The sequence below is a fragment of the Oxyura jamaicensis genome, chromosome 2 (genome assembly GCF_011077185.1).
Source record: "Oxyura jamaicensis isolate SHBP4307 breed ruddy duck chromosome 2, BPBGC_Ojam_1.0, whole genome shotgun sequence".
Taxonomy (NCBI): domain Eukaryota; kingdom Metazoa; phylum Chordata; class Aves; order Anseriformes; family Anatidae; genus Oxyura; species Oxyura jamaicensis.
This window is the reverse complement of record NC_048894.1, coordinates 89,559,149-89,578,927: the sequence shown is the minus strand read 5'-3', so window position 1 is coordinate 89,578,927 and position 19,779 is coordinate 89,559,149. Positions and strand designations below refer to the sequence as shown.

General features: G+C 38.8%; 1 long non-coding RNA gene across 3 annotated transcripts in view; it reads right to left on the bottom strand.

The window, feature by feature from the left end:
- The window catches only part of LOC118161117, a 45,457-nt gene that overhangs the window by 14,690 nt on the left and 10,988 nt on the right, over positions 1-19,779 (bottom strand). For all 3 annotated transcript variants that reach the window (XR_004747863.1, XR_004747864.1, XR_004747862.1), the window contains exon 2: positions 11,713-11,842. This is a non-coding gene — a long non-coding RNA (uncharacterized LOC118161117). The remainder of the gene's footprint in view (positions 1-11,712; positions 11,843-19,779) is intronic.

Sequence of the window (19,779 nt, the reverse complement as noted above, 5' to 3'; positions counted from 1 at the left end):
CCCATGGCTGCTCCAAACCTTCCAAGGAATGGCTGGTTGTGCAAACATAGCACTAAAGAAGGGCTCAGGAAGAGCAGCATAGAGACAGGCTGTATTTCAAATGCAAGAAAATACAGAGAGAGACTGCTGGGCCAGGAAAAAGGCTGGGAAGTTGTACATTTGTTCCTTATCCTTCATATAAGCCATTAACCACCCTATTCCTTCATTTCTGCAAGAGCTGGAATGACTGTGCTTTCAGAGGGGAGGCTAAACCAAAGCAGCAGCTCCATTTTTTTTCCCCTGGAAGCCTGTGGGAAGGCCCATTTTGCTGCAAAAGCTCTGACCCTTTTAGCAGTCAAACACAAATCCAGCTATCCATGGCACCTGTAAATAGCCTTGTCTTAGATTAAAGCTCAGTGCTGAAGCCAGTGACATGAAATGAGGTAAGAGGCTGGAATTTTACATACCCCTCAGATAAAACATAGCAACTGGTATGTAGCCTTAGAAATTTGTACATCGGTAGTAATTAATACCAGTCATTAACCTGGGAGCCCCAAGGTCTTTATGGCATCTGAAGGCCCCCAGTGGATGCTAATAACGCCACACTTTTATACAAGGAACAGAGCAGTTATGGATAAAAGCAGTAGGATAGATGTGACAACCAGCAATTTTAACTTATCACCTTGTAGCTTTATTTTTGAAAGCTTTTACTTCCCACTGATTGCAGGCTTCCAATTTTGTGTTGTCATGAAATAAATTACAAAATTTATCTTCCTTTTTTATTGGTATGGTGCTTCATAGACAAAGTGCCTAAAAAGCTTTTTTTATTATTATTTTGCTTTTTTTTTTTTCACCAGAATGAGTTAAGTATTGCTGCCATGGTGATTATAAGAAGGAATCAGCACCCAACAGCAGTCTAGAAATCCAGACACATTCAAAATTGTGAGTAGCCAGAGTATTTGATTTGAATCCTTTCTAACAGAAGGCTTTTACTATGTGTATAGAGGGCATGGGGGTGGAAGGCCAGAACAGAGGGGTCATTTTGAAAAGCAGATCTTTAACCTTTTCCTGAAAGCTAAAGGACTGTCTGACTTAAAGATTTGTCAGAAGGGGATCTGCAGGAGATTTCTCCTAGCAAGGAGGCGAGCCTCTTCCTCTCCACATACGTGTGAGGGAGAAGACATTGTCATCCATAAGGTGTATAAGGGTTGCACCACTGTGCTGATCATTTAAAAGCCATCCAATTTGACCAGGACTTTCCCTATTTAACACTAATGGAGCCTTCACTCTTGCATATACCTATTACTGACAGATTTTATTAACATTCACCACCATTTTTACTGCCCATTTGATTTTTCTTCTTAATAAGTATACAAGACCAAGAGGTCTAGTTTGCTGACAATTCACATGCTTAATCCTAACCATCATAAAAAGGCAGCAATGGGTACAAAGTCAAAACTTACAAAAGCAATTGTGAAGCTAGTAAAAATGCTTTCAGAATTTTTAGGTATCTCCCATGTATCACCCCCAACAAGAGGATATAGATGCTGTGGAATTGAGAACTAAAAGCACAAAGCCATTAAAAAATGCCATACTCAAAACCTGCAACTTATATAGAGCAGATATAAAACCAGCACTAGCCTGTGAAGCACCTGACTAAAAGGTGAAGTCTTTACACCATAAAAAGGTTGCAAGATTAAAGATGGACAGTTTCTGCCACAAATGCCTTCCATAGCTGGCTTGAGAAGGCAGCCCAGGGACTGACAGCTGAACTGACTTCTTCATGGAGATGTAGGTGCTCCATTCCCTACCATGCAGGGCGTTAAAGATCAGTCACATTTTAGTTAGTGACATTAATTTAAACTCTTTCATAGTGATCCATGTGCTATAAGTTATAATATTTTATTTATAACACTTAAATCACCTAAAGTTCAAGAACCCCAAAGCACATATTAATTAATGTCTATTTTAATTAGCTGCGGATCAGACAGAGGGAGAAGACAAAACTGTGCAACATTATTAGCGCTACTTTCCAGCTCTGTAATTAAATCCAGAACACACAGTGTAATACACTTACGGACTTAAAGCAGTGGAAGGTTGGTCATCACCATGGCAGCCTCCCACTCCTATAACTTCCTTTTTCCTTAACATCATTCCTTTTTCCTCTGTGTGTCTTCCTGCAAATGGTAGTTTTCATAAGGGGAAAGATCTCTGCTCCTCATGAGCCAAACTCAGCTCTGTTCTTGCAGTAACAGTGTTATCTTCAGTAGAGCTATCCTATACTCTATTGTACCTGAAAGAATGTGTTATTATTCTGAGGATAAATCTTTTTTGCAGGTACCTTCACATATGCTTTTTTTTTTTTTTTTTTTTCCTCTTTCTGGCCACTGTGGATCTGTCTGCAGACATAGAAATGCACGCTTTGCTGACTTCAAGCGTTGTCTCAGAACCCCTGAAGATACTTAACTTTAAATTTCACAGCTGCTGGATTCTGGAAGGAAAGGAAACGGATTCCTCATATTTTCTGACTCTTCACAATAGATTAACAACAAGGAAGCCGAAGGGGTAAGCCAGTGTGCAAATGTCTTGCAGCAAGTCAAAGGAAAAGAGTGTAGCACTCAGTAGTGCCAATTTCTAGTGCTTCTCATCTGCTGAATGACCGTGTCAGGAAACTCCAATCTTTGCCACTCAAGCATCTTCTTGCATACATTTTATACATCAAAGACAAACAAAACCATATAAACTGAGGTGTTGATCCTAAGGCCTTGGAAGTCATTAGTAGTTTTCCTGTTGACTTTATGGTGTTTAGGATAAGACCTTTGGAGTTTTAAAATGATATTAGAAAAAAAAAAGCCTAAGTCTATAGAGGTTCTACCATGTAGCATTTTCAGCATTTTTTTGCTTGTAGCTCCTTAAAATGTATTCACGATAGAGTTGATTTTCTTAGCAAAGTTCTACAGATGCCTTAGGAGCAGCACTCAGACTCTCAGAGAGGTATGGGCTACACACTGAAAAAATCTGCTAAGGGGAAAGAAGGAACATTCCTATTAAAATGAACAAACAACAATGATGACAAAACAACAAACAATCAAAAAAATCTTAAGGGAATGTTCTGTATATTTTTTCTTTCTTATTCCATGCTAATTAATAAATTCTTTTAACACTAAAATGCAATAGATTTCCCTCAGTTTCACTTTCCCTACGCCATTCCATAAAATTTCTCCAAATAAATAATGAAGTTGAATAGTTAAGCTTGCAGAAATTGCTATTACATCAATGCCTGAGCCAACAAAAGCATTTTTCATGCACCTGCAGAAAATAGAAGAAACTGAATAGCCTTTAAGAAATGTGCTACATTTTAATATCTCCTGGTGACATGCAGAAGTATAACCACAATGGTGAATGGAGTGGAGGCGGAAGAACGGGTGGAGAGGGCTCCACTGATGACACTATCTCAGCACAGAGAACTCAGCAATACCAAGAAATTTTGTACATTCATGCTTCTTTGTAATGAATTTATTGATGTTAGAACAAACAGTGACGCATTGCTCCTGAAAGAACTGCAGGCCAATACATTTTGCATCAAAACCTAAATCCTCATTTTTAATATCTAAAAATAAATAAATAAATAAAGTTAATGTTCAGCATCTTCTACCCTTAAATGTAATAATTCACTTTATTTTTACTGATTTGCATTTTACATTATCTCATTTTACTGAATTATACTTCATTTTGTAGTTTTAGCTCATTTTAAAATGTTTTACTAATTATTATTAAATCTGAAAAGTTTTGTTATCACAACAGCACATTTAGTGGATTATAATGTTTCCTTCCACTACTCAGCATCAAGTGACTGTAGAAACATTAATGTAAGCTTAAATTAGACCAAAGCAGCAAGTGAGTTTAGACTGTTGTAACCTTCCTCAAAGTTTTAGAGGAGCTTATTAACCTTGCTCTGTAAAGGATCTATAGTCTTATAATGGAGCCATTATGTGGTACTGTTATGACACTTTCTCCCCAAGATCCCAGTGCCTTGCAAGTAATTGACTTTTTATGCCCTATTATTCTCACTGGCCATTTTCAGGTTGCCTCTTCACAATACAGATTTTTGTACTCAAACCTTTAAAGTTTGAGTATCTAAGATTTCCTTATGTTTTATGTATTTTTTAGAAGGATCAGGAAGAAAATGTGAAAGCAAAAGCCAAGTTATTCATATCTGTGAATGACACTTTACTCCATAACTATCTTGTTGAAATCATAGTGTAAGATACAGGTGTTAGCTTGCCACAGTTTAAATTTGTATGAATGCAACCAGTATAATTATGAGCCCTTGGAGATTTTGAGGATACTTGTTGAAAACAACAAAATGAACCAAAATTTCAAGAAAATTGTTTACAAAGAAAAAAAAGCACAGGTACGTTAGTGCTTCAGTAGCTAAATCCCAGCCTGAGGACTCAGTTTGAGAAAAAAAAGCTTCTCTCAGAACCCCTTGAATTTGGACAGGTGCAAAACTGGACTGGATCCTGGGGACATCTTTCAGTAGAACATAATAGAGTTTCCAGTTTGCTGGGTATGACTGCTACAGCCAAACTTCACTGAAAACCCACGTCAATTTTCACCAGCTTTGCTTTTTCATTAATGCATTTCCGAGAAAACAGAAAATGAAGAGGTTCAGTCCCCTCTGCAGATTACTTGCAGAAACTAGTGGATGCTTAACTAGAATCTTTGAAGTCAAAGAGTGGCAGGGGAATGGACAGAGGGACTAACACTGCAGACTGACTTTCCAGTGAAAGCTGACTGTCATTATAGAAATACAGAAGACAATACTTTCCCTCCCTGTCCCTAAATTCTCTCCTCTTTTTAACCTTCAAGGAGCTAACACCTTTTTAGCCATGAGCCCAAGTGCCTTGGGGTACCTAAACTTCAATAAAACAAGCATCAGCTGTTCTTAGAGATCCATCTTTTAAAATGTAATAATTAACTATTAAATATTTAATCATTTAATATACTTCCTATATGTACGCATGCTAAACTGTAAAATGCCAGGCCTACTTCTCTGGATCTGTGCATTCAGGTGGCAGAGGCAGAAGTGGAAACCAGATGGTACAAAGCAGATGGGTATTCTGCTGCTGAAATGATGTCCCTGGAGCTGTAAAGGTAGTGCAGTCCAACTTCTGAAAACTGTACCTCAGGCAAGATGACTAACTAGAGTAATCACAAAATCAGCAACAGAAAGGAAAAAAATAACTTCCTGCAATAAATTGAGAAAGAGATAGGTAGAGACCAACTAGGGGTTTGATTTTTGTAACTCCTTGTGGTAATGAGCACTGATCAAGATTACAGTGGAGAGGGACTCACTCCTGAAAGCTGGCCTGCTTCTTCAAATATGGCAGATGATCTAATAAAAGATAATCTCTCCCCTAAAACCTTGCCTCTCTTAGATTTTTAATCCATTCTCAGGAGAAAAACTACTGCCACTTCATTTTTCATTCAGAGGTTTTAAATAGCTTTACAGAGAAGTTTACAGATGTCACTGGGATTCTTGATGGAAAAAGTATGATGGCCTGTATTGTCAGAAAGACACATATTTCTTGATGCTTCGATGCTTCAGCAAAAATCCTGACTTGAATAATGATGTGTTATTAGGTAGCACGTGGGGACAGGCAGGTGCCTCAGAGTGTGACATGTGGAAGACCAACCTCCTGAGGCTGGCCAAGTGGTAGTGCTGGACATGGAAGTGCACCTTTTCTCCCCCTATTCCCTAGGACAGCTCTTTGCCTGAGCTGCAGCTGACACTTCTCTTGCAGTTCATAGCTATGAATGTTTTCCTGAAGTTGGACACTTAAGCCATTCTTTGCTAACAAAATAGATATAAGATCCTCTCCAATATACTTGGAGCTCTCGCTTGGGATCTGGACTCCCATGTCCAAATCCTTCAAATGTCTGAAGGTATTTGACACCTTGTCCTCTACTCTTTGGTACAGTTCATTCATTCACCTTCTTCCTTTCTCTCTCTGTCTCTCTTCAATCCAATGGAAGTTTAATCACTTCATAGAAATTGGAAGAGCTTCAGCTGAGGGATGGAAAGCCCAAGCTTTATGTCTCATTACCCTTTCTCAAAGCTTACTCCATAGCCTGGTGTTTAAGTTGCTCCCAAGCGAGACAGCAAAGTTCATACCTACTCAGGCAGAAGTAGGATTTGAAATGGGATCTCCCTGCTGGATGAATGCCATTAGGCCAAACAGAGGGTGTCAACACCACGCTCAAAGAATGTCTATGACATTGTACCCTGCAGGTAAGGTATGCATTTCTAAGCATGAAATCATGACACACCTGAAGTGCAAAACATGATGAACTCTTCAGTGATGTCAGGGCTGGAAATGTTCTGGGTTTGTAGAGGACCAAGACTTAAAGAATACATGGAACTCCTTATCATTAGAAATTTAGACTACACCTGTGTTCATTTAGAGACAAGTTGTTCTGCACATGTGTGATTGCAAAGACATATATTTTCTTATCTTGGAAATGTATACCTTTGTGCCTACAGCACGTCCGAGTACCATCAGCTTCAGAATCTAGAACATAGAGCAGCAGGCTGTAACAGAAGACAAATCTAGGTGACATTAATTTGGGCTTTGTAAATTAACAACTTTAGCTTAACAAATTAACAACTAAGCTGCTCAATAAGATCCTGGATGCTACAGATACATGAAGAACCTGGTGATGGCATGAACATGTGCTAGGAGATAGGAAGTGAGGATAAAGCTCTGCATAACTGCAGTCATGCTTTCCAAGCTGTCTCAGCTGAAATTTTATTTTTTCATATGACAACTTCACATGTATATGTTACCTCTGCAGCTCAGCAGCTGAATTTGTCTGAATTCATTCCCATTCAGCAGCAGGCACAAACCCTGTGGACACCATCAATTTTTCCATGAATTTTGCACAAATCTCTCTCTATAGGTAATTTTACACTCATACAAAAGGAGGCTTTTAACATCCTGTGCTAGCCTGCTACTGAAATCTCGTGGGTGTATGAGATGGACACATTTTATGACCCCTTAACTAATTATTGTGCCATTGCTACCCTTTCTGCTTTCTACATTTGCTGACCCCAGACTATACTTACATATATCTCTTCACATGATTTTCAGACCAAATATGACTTTCCTCTCATACCCATTTTCATCTAACTCTGATCGGTCTCTATTTTGAAATTCTGAGCTGGATTTCATAAAAATCTTATCTACAATCAAAGTTCTGATTCTCTTTAATGCTGTGGGATATGGCCTTATCTCATGCTATTATTAAAAATGGAAAGCTCTTTTATACAGGTATATTTTTGACCTCTGCTCTTCTCTGTTTGGAACAAACTCTGCAGCAGCATGGCCAAGAATAGAAGTGGCATTGCTCAGCTCCCAACTCTATACTTTAACCACTAGACGATGCTTCCTCTGAGCATATAAAATTTCATTTAAATGCAAAACTCACTATGGTTGCTTCTGCTTATGATGTGTTTAAATATTATTTTTTACATCCTGCCTGTCCTTGACCGCCCTTGTCCTCCTGGACTTACCAGATTTTCAAGGTCCCTTACAAAAGTAAAGGAAGTTTTATGATGCTACTTGCTATCTAGCCTGTACGTGAAAGATTCCCATCAAACATATTCATGTCATTTTGATCAAGAATAGCACTTGACTACTAAGCTCCAGATTTTCGTAGCCTTTTAGGACATAGATTTTCCTTGAGTTGGTAAAAAGCCACAGTGAGCTAAGAAACAGCTTCATTTAAAGATAGTCAAAACTGAAATTTCTGTTCTGCAGAAAATCTTGACCCTTCAGAGTTTGATTATGCTCTAAATCAGAAAGAATGCTATTACTTCAAAATTTCCCATTAAACAAATGTCTTGAAGAAAATAGATTCAGGAATCTAAAACAAAAGCATTTTGATAATGACAAGTCAATTTATTTTTATATGATTGAATGGTTTTAGTTTGATGCAGTAAGAAGCTTTACATCAATTGTATCTCGATGTTATTGAAACCGCTTCAGATTACATTTCATGTCAGCATAATAATATAGTTACCATTAATATATAATGTAAAAGTCAGGACAAAATAAAGAACTGGCATTACTAAAACGGAAGATCTTTACAAAACTGAAATAATTATTTCTGACAGTTCTCCATGGATATCTATATCACATCTGTTATGAAAGCTTGAAATATTAACTACCCTCCATTCATTGGTAAAACAAACAAACAAACAAAAAACACCAGAAGAAAAAAACACCACAACAACCTCTTTCCCCTTCCACACAGACTGTTCCATTGGAAAGTGAGTGAAAACTGAAGTGAATGAGAGTTTTGGCACTGACATCCATGGAGTCAGGATTTTATCCACTGATTTCAGAAGGACTGCTCGTGTACTTGAATACATGCAAATGTAAGTCCTGTATTGATCTGGAACCTTAACAACAAAACTTCAAGGAAAATGCCCTCATCTCAGTCTCAGGTGAGAGTATACAGCAAGACTCTCAAACATGCTACATAGACTCTCAAAGAAGCAAGAGCAATTTCTAGCCAGATTCTGACACCGTTTGCCGTGAATGTACATCATTTGGAAGAACAGCAAAAATAGATTAGTTCAAAATCAGTGTGACCAGTCCACTGATTTTAAAGTATCTTCAATCACAGGAAAAGAAGTGACACACTACTTTTCCATGCACTTAAAAAAAATCATTACTGTTATCTGAATGCTTATAAATAAAGTATTGATTTCTGACATTAAGAAGAGATTGTTCTCAACAGTTAATATAACAAAACTAAGCCACCTGGCCACATAAACAAAGGAGAGTCCACCAAATGTGGGCAGATATGCCTTAGGCACCATCTATTATGCACACATCTGCCCACAGGGCAGAATGCTATCATCTAGCATTATCAAGAAGCTCCATGTATTTCTCAGGAAACAAGTACAAACACTGCCAACAAATTGTAGTGCTAAATATGTTTCTCTGTCTTAAGGCATTGCCTTCTACCTTGGTTATGCCCAGGAGAGAACATTTTTTTATTCTGTGGGTTGGGAAAAAAAAAAAAAAAAAGTATATTCTCCCCTTCTGACCAATCCCTTCAGCATGTGATTTACTTTACTGAAGATTTGAAAAGTCTTAAAGTGCCTTTTTCTCTTGGAACAGGAAGGGCTTCATTGGCCACATATGGGCTTCTTTGCCCATCTACACTGCCCCTGCTTTTGTGATGGTACCTTGGAGGCTAAAATTCTCTTGGATGTCCACTGGCTTGGCTATATGCATGCAGCTAAAGATCTTTACAACATCTAGGGCCGATATAGCCTGAAGTACCATCCACACTGATGTAAATAATAAAAGACTAACAACCATCACCATCTATCTCCAACATCAACAACCACAGAAAGTAAAAGGCATCTTACTTTTAAACAGTAGAGAAGTATGTTTAAGTACAAGTAGGAAATAACTTTTCAAGCACAAATCATGCAGCTGAAATGACTGCAAAATGGCATTGAATTTTTCAGAATGATCACTTAGAAGCTGCTTTGTTTTCCTTAAATGAATGTTTACTTTTGGTACACAGACTTGGCAATTTTGTTATCAGCAGGTGGAATGTACTCTCTAATCTCAGCTTTATGTGAATATTAGCCAGATCTTTGCAACTACTTTTATCCAAACAGATCACTCTATTTCATACTGCAGTATAACCTTGCTTAGTCTGCAAAATAAATTTATAAAGGGTGTGGAATACTCTGGGGATTACTATTTCAATAGGGAGGTTTTTGTTTGTTTGTTTGTTGTTTTGTTTTTATCTTGATGTCATTATTTGAAAGGAACTTGAGTTTGTTATTTTAAGTACCCTGGGGTAAGTGGAATTGGAACACTACTTCCTGGGTACAGGAACATAGTAGGAGACAAAGCCCTGTCACAAAGCAGGCTATCCAAGCAGACAGGGCATGTGAGAGAAGCTCTGTCAACCCTCTTATGTCTGGCCCAAGAGTGACTCACTTGTGTTCACAGAGCAAATATATAATAGAAATGGAAAATGAGCATGGATCTCCGAGTATTGATGGGACCAGTCTCCAAACATCGCTGTGGAAGGATCTGCACTGACTCTACTGGCTTTACTTTTGAACTTTGGCTGTCAGATATGAGACAAAACAGAGATGAGGAGCAAGTAGGCAGCCACTGAAGTGTTATTCTAAGGACCAGCTGTCCATGTTGACAGATGTGTTGTACTTCTATGACAACAATGTAACTCCACTGAAGATCTCTAATCCCCATTCAAGTATTGCTGGATATTGTTAGTGAATTTGCTGCACATTTAAATATATAAAGCAAGATTAACTACCTATCTTTGTGAATGTTATACAGGTTTTAGCATATGTTTGTTAATTATCTCTATGGGCAGCAAAAGCAAATAAGGCATTTAACACTGGTGAAAGTTAATGGCCTGAAATAATGTGTGAAAGTTTCACTGGAAACTCATAGAGAATGATCAGAAGTCATCATTACCATGCATGTAAATCTAGGGTAACTGCAAGGATGATTCCAGGCCAGCTAATGTTCCATAAACATACAGCACCTGTTGTCTCTTTTTGGTTTTTATTAAGCCACAATGAAAGGGTTAAGCACATCATTCTGCATCCCATTTTCTTTTCCCTTTATCTTCCTACTTCTTCTTCTTTTCTTTTCTTTTTTTTTTTCCAAATGTCCCTGGAGGTCTCCCAAGGTCTGAACCTACTGCTGCATTTAATCACTTTTGGTGTCTTTCCTTCTTCTTCGCAGCAATTTTGCCTGAGCACTCCTGGGACTGCTGTTGCTTTACAGATTCATCAATGACTTGCTGCTTACTCTACATTATCGTACAAGTGCTGAGGCAAACAGTTCTTTGCCATGATCAAATGATGTTCTATATTCGCCTGCAGTTTAAAATCTTGTTAATGTTGACACTTCTGATGAAAGCTCCGCAGTGAAGCCAGAATGAGCGAAACCTACAGGCTTTGGTGACTGCCAAATAAATGGGTCCTCAGGACATAAAGTTTTTTCCACGTCCTCTACATGCGCAGGGGGGCATCATCAATGTGGGCAACACCTTTCCTAGAAACAATGTCAAACAGAACACCTGACACACAGTGGGTATTGTTGCTGATGGGGTGACTAATTGCTACTGCTAAACTGGTGTGTCTGAGAAAGAAGTTTGTTCTAAAGTTAATTAACTTTAATGGAAAGTCTCCAAATTACTTCAGTGAACTTTGGATCAAGCTCAATAAGAGCTAATTAGGTCTCAATTCCAAAACCTAGTTGTTGGAATTATCTATGGATTTCTGTTTGCTTTTGATATTGGAAGAGGGGATATTTTTTGAGTGATTAAAAAGGACTGACATGAATTTGAAAGACCAAAGCTGCAAATACGGATGCAAGTATTAAAAAATTTTACGCACTGCAAATGGGGATCCTCACTTCCTAGGGATAAAGAAAATACAAACTACAGTTATTGACAATTGCAATTTAGTTCTGTGCTATTTACTATACTCCACAGCCTTACCAAACCTCACAAATGTTTAACATGCCTATGACTGGGTTTACTGACTCAAGCTTCCAGGTCTGTCAGCAAAATCTAGGACTGGAGCTGGACCTTCCAGAACACACCTCACTCTTCATAAAACACCTGACACAGAAAGTCAAACATCTAAGAAAAACTTACCACAGAAGAAGAGAAGCTGCTTGAAAAAAGGTGATGATACAGGTTCCTTATGTGGGAGTGGTATCGCCACAAATGGCTGAGCAGTCTTGGCACTTCCTAGGATTTATTTGTTCTGGCAGCAGATCATCACCTGCAAATCAGATTAAGAAATGCTCAAAATCTTTAAGTCCCAAATTATATCAGGGTGAATTATATGATGTCATTTATCTGATGATTTTCCTCCTATTTTTTTCTTCCTTATAAATCATCCCAAGTAGACCATGATTTTTTTTCCTTGGACTTTCTCCATTACTCAAAATAAATTGCCAAATCATTTCTACATATAATTCTTGGTCAGTATAGTATTTCTTTTCTAAATGATGGCTTCCTGAAAATTTCAGGAAATACTTAAAGTTTGAAGTATAATAAATATAATGCACTCAAATCATATAATACACCGGAATCATATATTTCCAGCATACAAGACAGGAAATAGATATGTCATTCTTCTCTATGAATTGGTCAGATCATAAAATGGTTTAACTTGGACCATAGCCTTCCAAAAAAAAAAAAGAAAAAAAAAAAAAAGACATAAAATCTACCCTTGGGCACTAGGGTCCAATTCTCTCTGACACTAATAAAATACTAAGCCGTATTCTGGCAGAACTTGGCTCTGCACCTTTGCTCCTGAGCTCTGACAAGCTGCTTATATGTGGACAGTCTGTCTTGGAGCTATGACAGGAAGGGGACAAGAGGAAAGACATGGCTCACACCCTCACATGGTGCATACAAAGGCAGAGAGCAAAAAGTTCTTGCTGTGGACAGGGACTGTTCCCTCCTTTCTCCCTGACAGGGACTAATGCTCCTGAAACACAGGGGCAGAGGAGAGGATGGTCGCTCCCCTCTCCTCCACCCCTGCTCTCCCCATCCTCACCAAAAGGCTGAGGGGTTCACATGAATGAACTCAGGTAAATTCTGGCACTGTGGTTTTCAATGGGCTGCCCCTACCTGCCCCATGCCATGTGCTGTCACTCAGCAATCAATGGTGGGAAAAGGAAGGAGAGGGGAGGGGTGGGCTCTTGTGGAAACATCTGTCCTCCCAAACAACGGCTACATGTATCGAGGCCCTGCTTCAAGGACATGGTCGAGCATCTCTCATTGGTGGGAAGTCAAGAGTAATTTCTTTCCTCTGCACTTCCACACAGCCTCTGCTTGTTTTTGTGTGTGTGTGTGTGTGTGGTTTGTTTTTTTTTCACCTTTCCCTTTTCCCTTTAGTTAAATTATTTAATTAATAATAATTTTCCCTTAGTAATTATTTTTCCTTTTATTAAATTATCCTTATCTCAACCCATGAGTTGTTTTTGTTCCTTTTCTTCTTCCCCTCCTCTTCTGGGGAGGGGGAGTCAGAAAGCGGCTGTGGTGGAGCTCAGCTGCCCAGCAGGGCAAAACCACCACAGCTGGCTTGTAGTTAACAGTCTCTCACAGGGCTGTAAGTTGACTGCAGAGGTGTGGTTTACCCTGTACAAAGCTAAATGTAAAGAGCAGTGACACTGTTGAGTTGAGCTAAAGCTGGTGGGCGACCAGCCTTTCCGAAAATCGGGCTCTCAATGTCTTGCAGTTACATGGAGGAAGAGTTGCTCAGATTTCTAATTAATACACAGATCATATAGAAGCTTAGATGCATTAAATACCTGTGCCAGCCCACACTTAAAGGTTCAGTTATGATGTATAAGTATCTTTGTCACATGTGTTAATAACAACAGAACTGGCATTAATTTATGGCCAGTCAGTCAGAACGATTGGAATAATGTGGAAATTTTTAACAAGCCGCCGTCCAACAGTTTTGACATGTTTTAAAACAAGCCATCCTATCAGCCCTGTAGAGGCTTAGACTTCTAAGCTTAATGACTCTCCAAAGAGGAGGAGGCATAAAGATTTTGCAGTTCGGCAGACGTGTGCACAGACCTCTGCAGCCAGCTTGGAAATGACAAGAAAATTTTTAATGGAGAAGCTTTATTTTTATATTATTGAATGAAGTGAAGACAGAGCATTGATTAAGCAATCCAAGTTAAGAATATTCTATCCAAATTGGAGAGCTTTCAGACAGGCAGCTGGTTTCAAGGCTTTGAAATACAACTTCTGCTTGTTGTTTGATGCTTAAAGATACCTATCCTGGAAGCACAGGCAGTAATTGATGTCAAGCTGACACTGTAGTTCACAGATGGATTTCAGTTGTACGGGCCATGCCACACGCACAACTCTTGTGTAAAAAATGCTCTTCGTCTCAACTGCTACCAACTGAAAGGATTAATAGATCCATCAACAAAAACATCCTCCATACAAATACGGTATGGGTTAAGCATACCAATAGCCCCAGTTCAGTCTCATCACACCACTGCCCCTCTCTTTCTCTGATCAGATGAAGGCAGTTGTATACAACCTTTGGATGAAGCCATTCACATGCATCGCTAGGTTTTGCGCAGCTGAAATTACAAGTTAATTTTACTGAAGTCACCATATTTATTCAAAAGTAAATGAGATCTAGGTGTCTAGAGCTAATTAAAAATATTTGTGATTTTATTTTTCTTTGCAGAGAAGAATTCAGCTTTCCAGGGGAGCTTTAAATACAAGCATTTGGCCCTCACCGATATTAAAGTTTGAGTGACTCATATTCTCATTCCCTTGTGTAGCTACATTATTAGACTGTATTTTCCTCAATTCATCAGAGAAGAAGCTATGTCCATAGGCATAATGCTGAGATAGTGGCACATCATGGGAGATTAGGTCTAGGCAGGAAAGCAGGCTCCTGAATAGGACAGGAGCAAGAAGCATCTAAATCGTACTATTCAGAAGGTATTAGGGAGTCCTTTTGAAATTAAAAATAATATGATTTCATGGTTGAATATTTGATTTTGGAAGGTATTTTTGTTTCTTATTAAAACAAACCTGCAAAAAGAACATGTTTTTCACTATAAATCCCCTAATGCACCAATAGAAAACTGCTGCAATGAAAAATTTTCACCTTAATCAGGTCACTTCGTTTGGATAGACTGCTGAGTAAATATCCGTGCCACATTATTTGTACCGTAGTTCTTTCTCCACAGCGAAGAAAAATCAACATAGGCATATAAGCCAAGTCAAAAATATTCATTATTTGGAACAAATAAGCATTGAAATAAATTATATGTTTTTTCAACTAGTGATCTGTACATTTTACATTTCTGAAAATTAAACCAGTTATTTTTCGTTCTCTGGATTTTTAATCAATACACTTCTCTCACAGGCTGCTAACAGAGGGTTTGTACTTGATGTGGTAGAATTGTTTTGCTGAAAAGCTCAACGCAGGAGTACAAGGAAGGAGACAGGGGAAGTGATTGTACCCTTGTACCCTGGTGAAACTTCACCTCAAGTATTGTGTTCAGTTTTGGGCCTCTCACCACAAGAAGGATATTTAGTTGCTCGAGTGTGTGCAGAAATGAGCAATGAAGCTGGGCAAGGGACTAGAAAACAAGAATTATGAGGAGCAACCGAGAGAACTGGGATTGATTAGTCTGGAGAAAAGAAGGTTGAAGGGAGACCTCATTGCTCTCTACAGCTATCTGAAAGGAGTTTGCAGCAAGGAGGGTGTCAGTCTCTTTTCTGAGGTAACAAGTGATAGGACTCAAGTTGTGCTAGGGGAGGTTTAGATTGGAATTTAGGAAGAATTTCTTTACACAGAGGGTGGTCAAGCATTGGAATGGTCTGTCCAGGGAGGTGGTAGAGTCTCCATGCCTGGAGGTATTTAATAGGTGTGTGGATGTGGCACAAAGGGATGTGGCTTAGTGATGGTAGTCAGTAGGTCATGTTGGTGGTTGGACTTGGTGATCTTGAATGTGTTTTCCATTGCAGATGATTCTTTGATTCTATGATTTCCAGTGGTAAAATTATTTTGATTTTTTTTTTCTGTTGAGAGGAATACTGAGGACAAGATTTGTTGTGTGAGTAGCGGCAACACTGGTGCCAGTGGGAGCCCCATTGTAACACTTTTTACAACGCAGAGCTGGTATCTGATAATTATGTAGGTACTTGTAGCCTAAATACCGTATTGATCAAAATTTCTTTGAAATTCCTTAAATGCAACACTTATGTGAGTTACTTCTATCAGATTTGTTACCGTTCTGGTAAACGCAGTATGTAAATCTTTTTACAGCGTGACTGGTAGTTTTGCTGCCAGAGAGAGAAGTAACAGCATTGTTTGTACAGGAGATGACACTCTTCAAAACTCTGTTTCCATTTCTTTCATATGACCCAGGATCCTGTTTTCTTGTGAAGCTGACACAGCGTTATATATTGAATCCCATATAGATTCCTCACTAATCTTTCCTGAATCTGACTAATACACACAGAAATGACATTGCAGATAAATTTTATTGGTCAAACTTACTTTCACTGAGATGCTGATTGATGAAGCAAATGGATATATTTATATAAGGCAGAGATTTAGAGGTTTGCTCTTTTATTATTATTATTATCCTGACAGCAAAAAATGACAGTGTTCCAAGCAGCTGTGCCCATTAGATTTTTTTTTTTGTATTCTTTTTTTATTAACTCATGATTTTTAAATGTATTTCATAATTTATTTGTAGTGGAAAAAATGATTTATAAATAGAAACCACAGGAGAGTCATAATTCAGGTCACATTTCTGGAGCTCACCAGCTAATCTGAAAATCTAAATGTACTGAGACTTCTTAATATCTTCTCAAAATGCTGTGCAACATTACTTATGAATAGACTCAATCTAATAAACGGAAGCTTTTTATACAGCAAAAAATATTTTCATATTGTCATCTACTTCTTTGTTCACTTTATACCTATTGTTCAAAATTTGTAAATTAACAGCCAAATCAGGTTTTTACCCATCTGCTGCCTTCCCTCGGTAACTGATTAGTAGATAATATATGCTCCTTGACTGGATTGGCTAAAAAGTGCAATGTATCATCGGTAAAGAACATACCATGCTTTCTCCTTCTACTAACTACTTTGTCATACGGTGACAGATTATTAAAGTAAGTGAAACAGCAGGAAAAAAAAAAAGAATATTTGTCTCTTCTCATTCCCAGAATTATGCTGAAATTTCCTACTCCTACTAATGACTGTAGTGGATGAAACTTAGAAAAAACTTTCTGCAATTAAGAGAGAGATGGAGAAGTCAAGGAGACTGGGTGAGCTACTGGTCGTGCCCTTGACAGACTTCACCTTATTTCTCACATTTCACAGTGACTTTAAAAATGTTTGCTTCCTTTGGCCCTAAATGTATTTTATGTACTTCAACTGCAAGGTCTCTGGGGAAGAGATTGAACATGCTGCTGAACATGCTTTTCCAGTATTCATGCAACGCTGTTATGACATATCTTGAGACCTGAAAAAACCTCTAAGTGATTAACAGTTATCAGTGTATTTAAATAACTGTAGGGAGGGTGCAAAAAGGATGGAGCCAGTCTCTTTTCTGTGGCGCCCAGTGCCAGGAGAAGAGGCAATAGGTGCAGCTGGAGCACAGGAGGCTCTGTATGAACACCAGGCAGCACTTCTGTGCTGTGTGGGTGACTGAGCACTGGCACAGGTTGCCCAGAGGGGTTGTGAAGCCTCCCCCCTTGGGGATCTCCAAAACCCACCTGGACATAGTCCTGGGCACCCTGCTCTCGGGCTTCCTGCTGGAGAAGGGGGTTGGACCAGACGGCCTCCAGAGTACCCTGACAACCTCAGCCATTCTGTGAGTCTGTGATCTTTCTCCATATAACAATTTAGTTCTGTTAAAGACCATTTTCCTGAGCACTGAATACAGTACTTACACATTTGCAAATCACCAGGGTGCCAAAAGAAAATCTAACAATATGGTTAAAAGACAGAAATAAACCCGAATCAAGTGGCAAAAAGGTTATTAGTCAAATACTAGACACCTGGACAAGTCCCTGCATCCTTTAGTGGAACCATTTCCAAGCAGTCTCACCTTTCAAAATATTCTGCTCTTCTATTAATACTGCATGTGGATCTCTTAAACAGCTTTTGCAGTTCAGCTAAAAAAGTCATCACTGTGAGAAAATACTGCACCTGGTGAAAGTACTTAAAGGAACGTACAGCCTGATCTGTAGCACTTTTCTCACACAAATAACCTTCATAGTTTTGATTATGACATTAGTAGGATTATTTACGTGAGAGAGAAGCAAGGTTGGCATAGGAACTTAGGAATAACACTGACATAGCAAAACATTGTAAAATAGCAATAAAAAGGCCATTTAAGTTCTCTCGTTATGTCTATTCTGTAGTACAGAAAAGGGTCAGTAAATCGAATAAGCAGCTTTTACAAAGATGCAAACAGCAGGACCTTTTAGAAATTCCAGGCCTAACTTGAATGAATAACTATGTCAAAAAGAAGGTACTGGAAATAATGAGAGTCCACAAAGAAAGCCAAAAGTACTGTCCACAACCTAAAACCATCTGAGAGGTCAGGAAGTACAAAGATAAAGTTTGAACTGCCAAGAACCCAACTGAATTAGGTCTGGCAAAGGATATGAAACAAATACTGAAAATTGCTCTTCAGCAACACAAATTAAAAAGACAAGGAAAAATGCTGTGCCACGGCAGAGGAAGGATGGAGCAGAAATTAAAGACAAGGTAAGGAAAGGCCCTGAATAAGCATTTTGTTTTCAATAAGAAGGATCAGGTTGTGTTTAAAGACAAAAACAGGGTGAACAAGGAGAATGAGGGTGTGCAAATAGAAACTACCACAAACATGAAAACTTAACTCAAAAACTAAAATGCATCAAGTTTGAAGTCTGGTTAATTGCTGTCTCCAAGTTCTAAACAATTCTGACACGTAGCACTGATCCACTGGCAAGTATTTTTAATAGCTGCATCAAGTTGGGATTGAAGCTAAAAAAATGGAAATAAAATGTCTCTACATTAAAAAAGAACTCATGAGAAAAATAAGACAAGGCGGCAGTTGGGAAATGACAAACTATTTCATTTGACCTCATTAGTATGAAAGGCCTTAAAACACATTTTGAGGGAAGCAATACATAAAGACACAAAGATAAATGAAAAAGGGGATAAAATGCAACGGGAATTTACCAAAGGGACACCACAGAAACTAGCCATATTGTTTTCTTAGATGAGGTAAATGATTTTCTAAATATAGGCAGTGTAATAGATCTCATCCTTCAGAACTTCAGGAATGCATTTGACACAGTGTTATACATTATTAAGGAATTTGAGGACTAAGGAAGAGACTTACTTGGTGGTTAAAAAACAGCTAAAGGAGAAGAAAATACAGGTAAGTGATATTAAAAATGGTTTTATAGAGAGTCCATTAAGCAAGAGTTTAGCAGTGAGGGTCTTCGGGATTCATTTTGTGGCTTCTCTGATGCCCTTTCATAGCTCTTGATCATCATGATCCAGGTACCCTTGTACCTGGCTACTCTCGTAGTATCAATGCAGACAAGCAGTGAAACTACACAAACAGAGCAGCTTGAAGATGAGAGCCATAGAATGGGGGTAATCAGCAAGGTCACGTGCAGAAAGTTCAAAGGTAAGTGAGGAGATAACAGGGCAGAGCCAAATGAGGACTGGCAATGAGATTAAATGGGTAACAGTGACGCTTCAGCGAAAAAGGTAAGTGGGCCTCTACGGCATGAGGAGGGAGATTTCCAGAAGTACCTAGGAGACGTCAGTGGTAATGTACAAGGTGTGGTCATACCTCACCTGGAATTCTATACACATTCAAGAAAGATGAGTTCAGATGGGGAAAGGTGCAGAAGAGAGCTTCTAAAATGAGTGATGTGTTTTTCAAAGCCTTTCCAGCCCAGTCATCATAGGCTCACCACTCAGCACCAAGGAGATCTACCCAGCAGCTGTCACCAGCTTTGTAGTCAGCTGGGGGGAAAAGGGTGAATATTGCTCATACAAGGAGAGGCTGAGGGAGCTGGGGATGTTCAGCGTGGAGAAGAGAAGGCCCAGGGGGATCTGATCAAAGTGTTTAAGTATCTGAAGGGAGGATGTCAAGAGGGTGGGGCCAGACTCTTCTCACTGGAGGCCAGTGACAGGACGAGAGG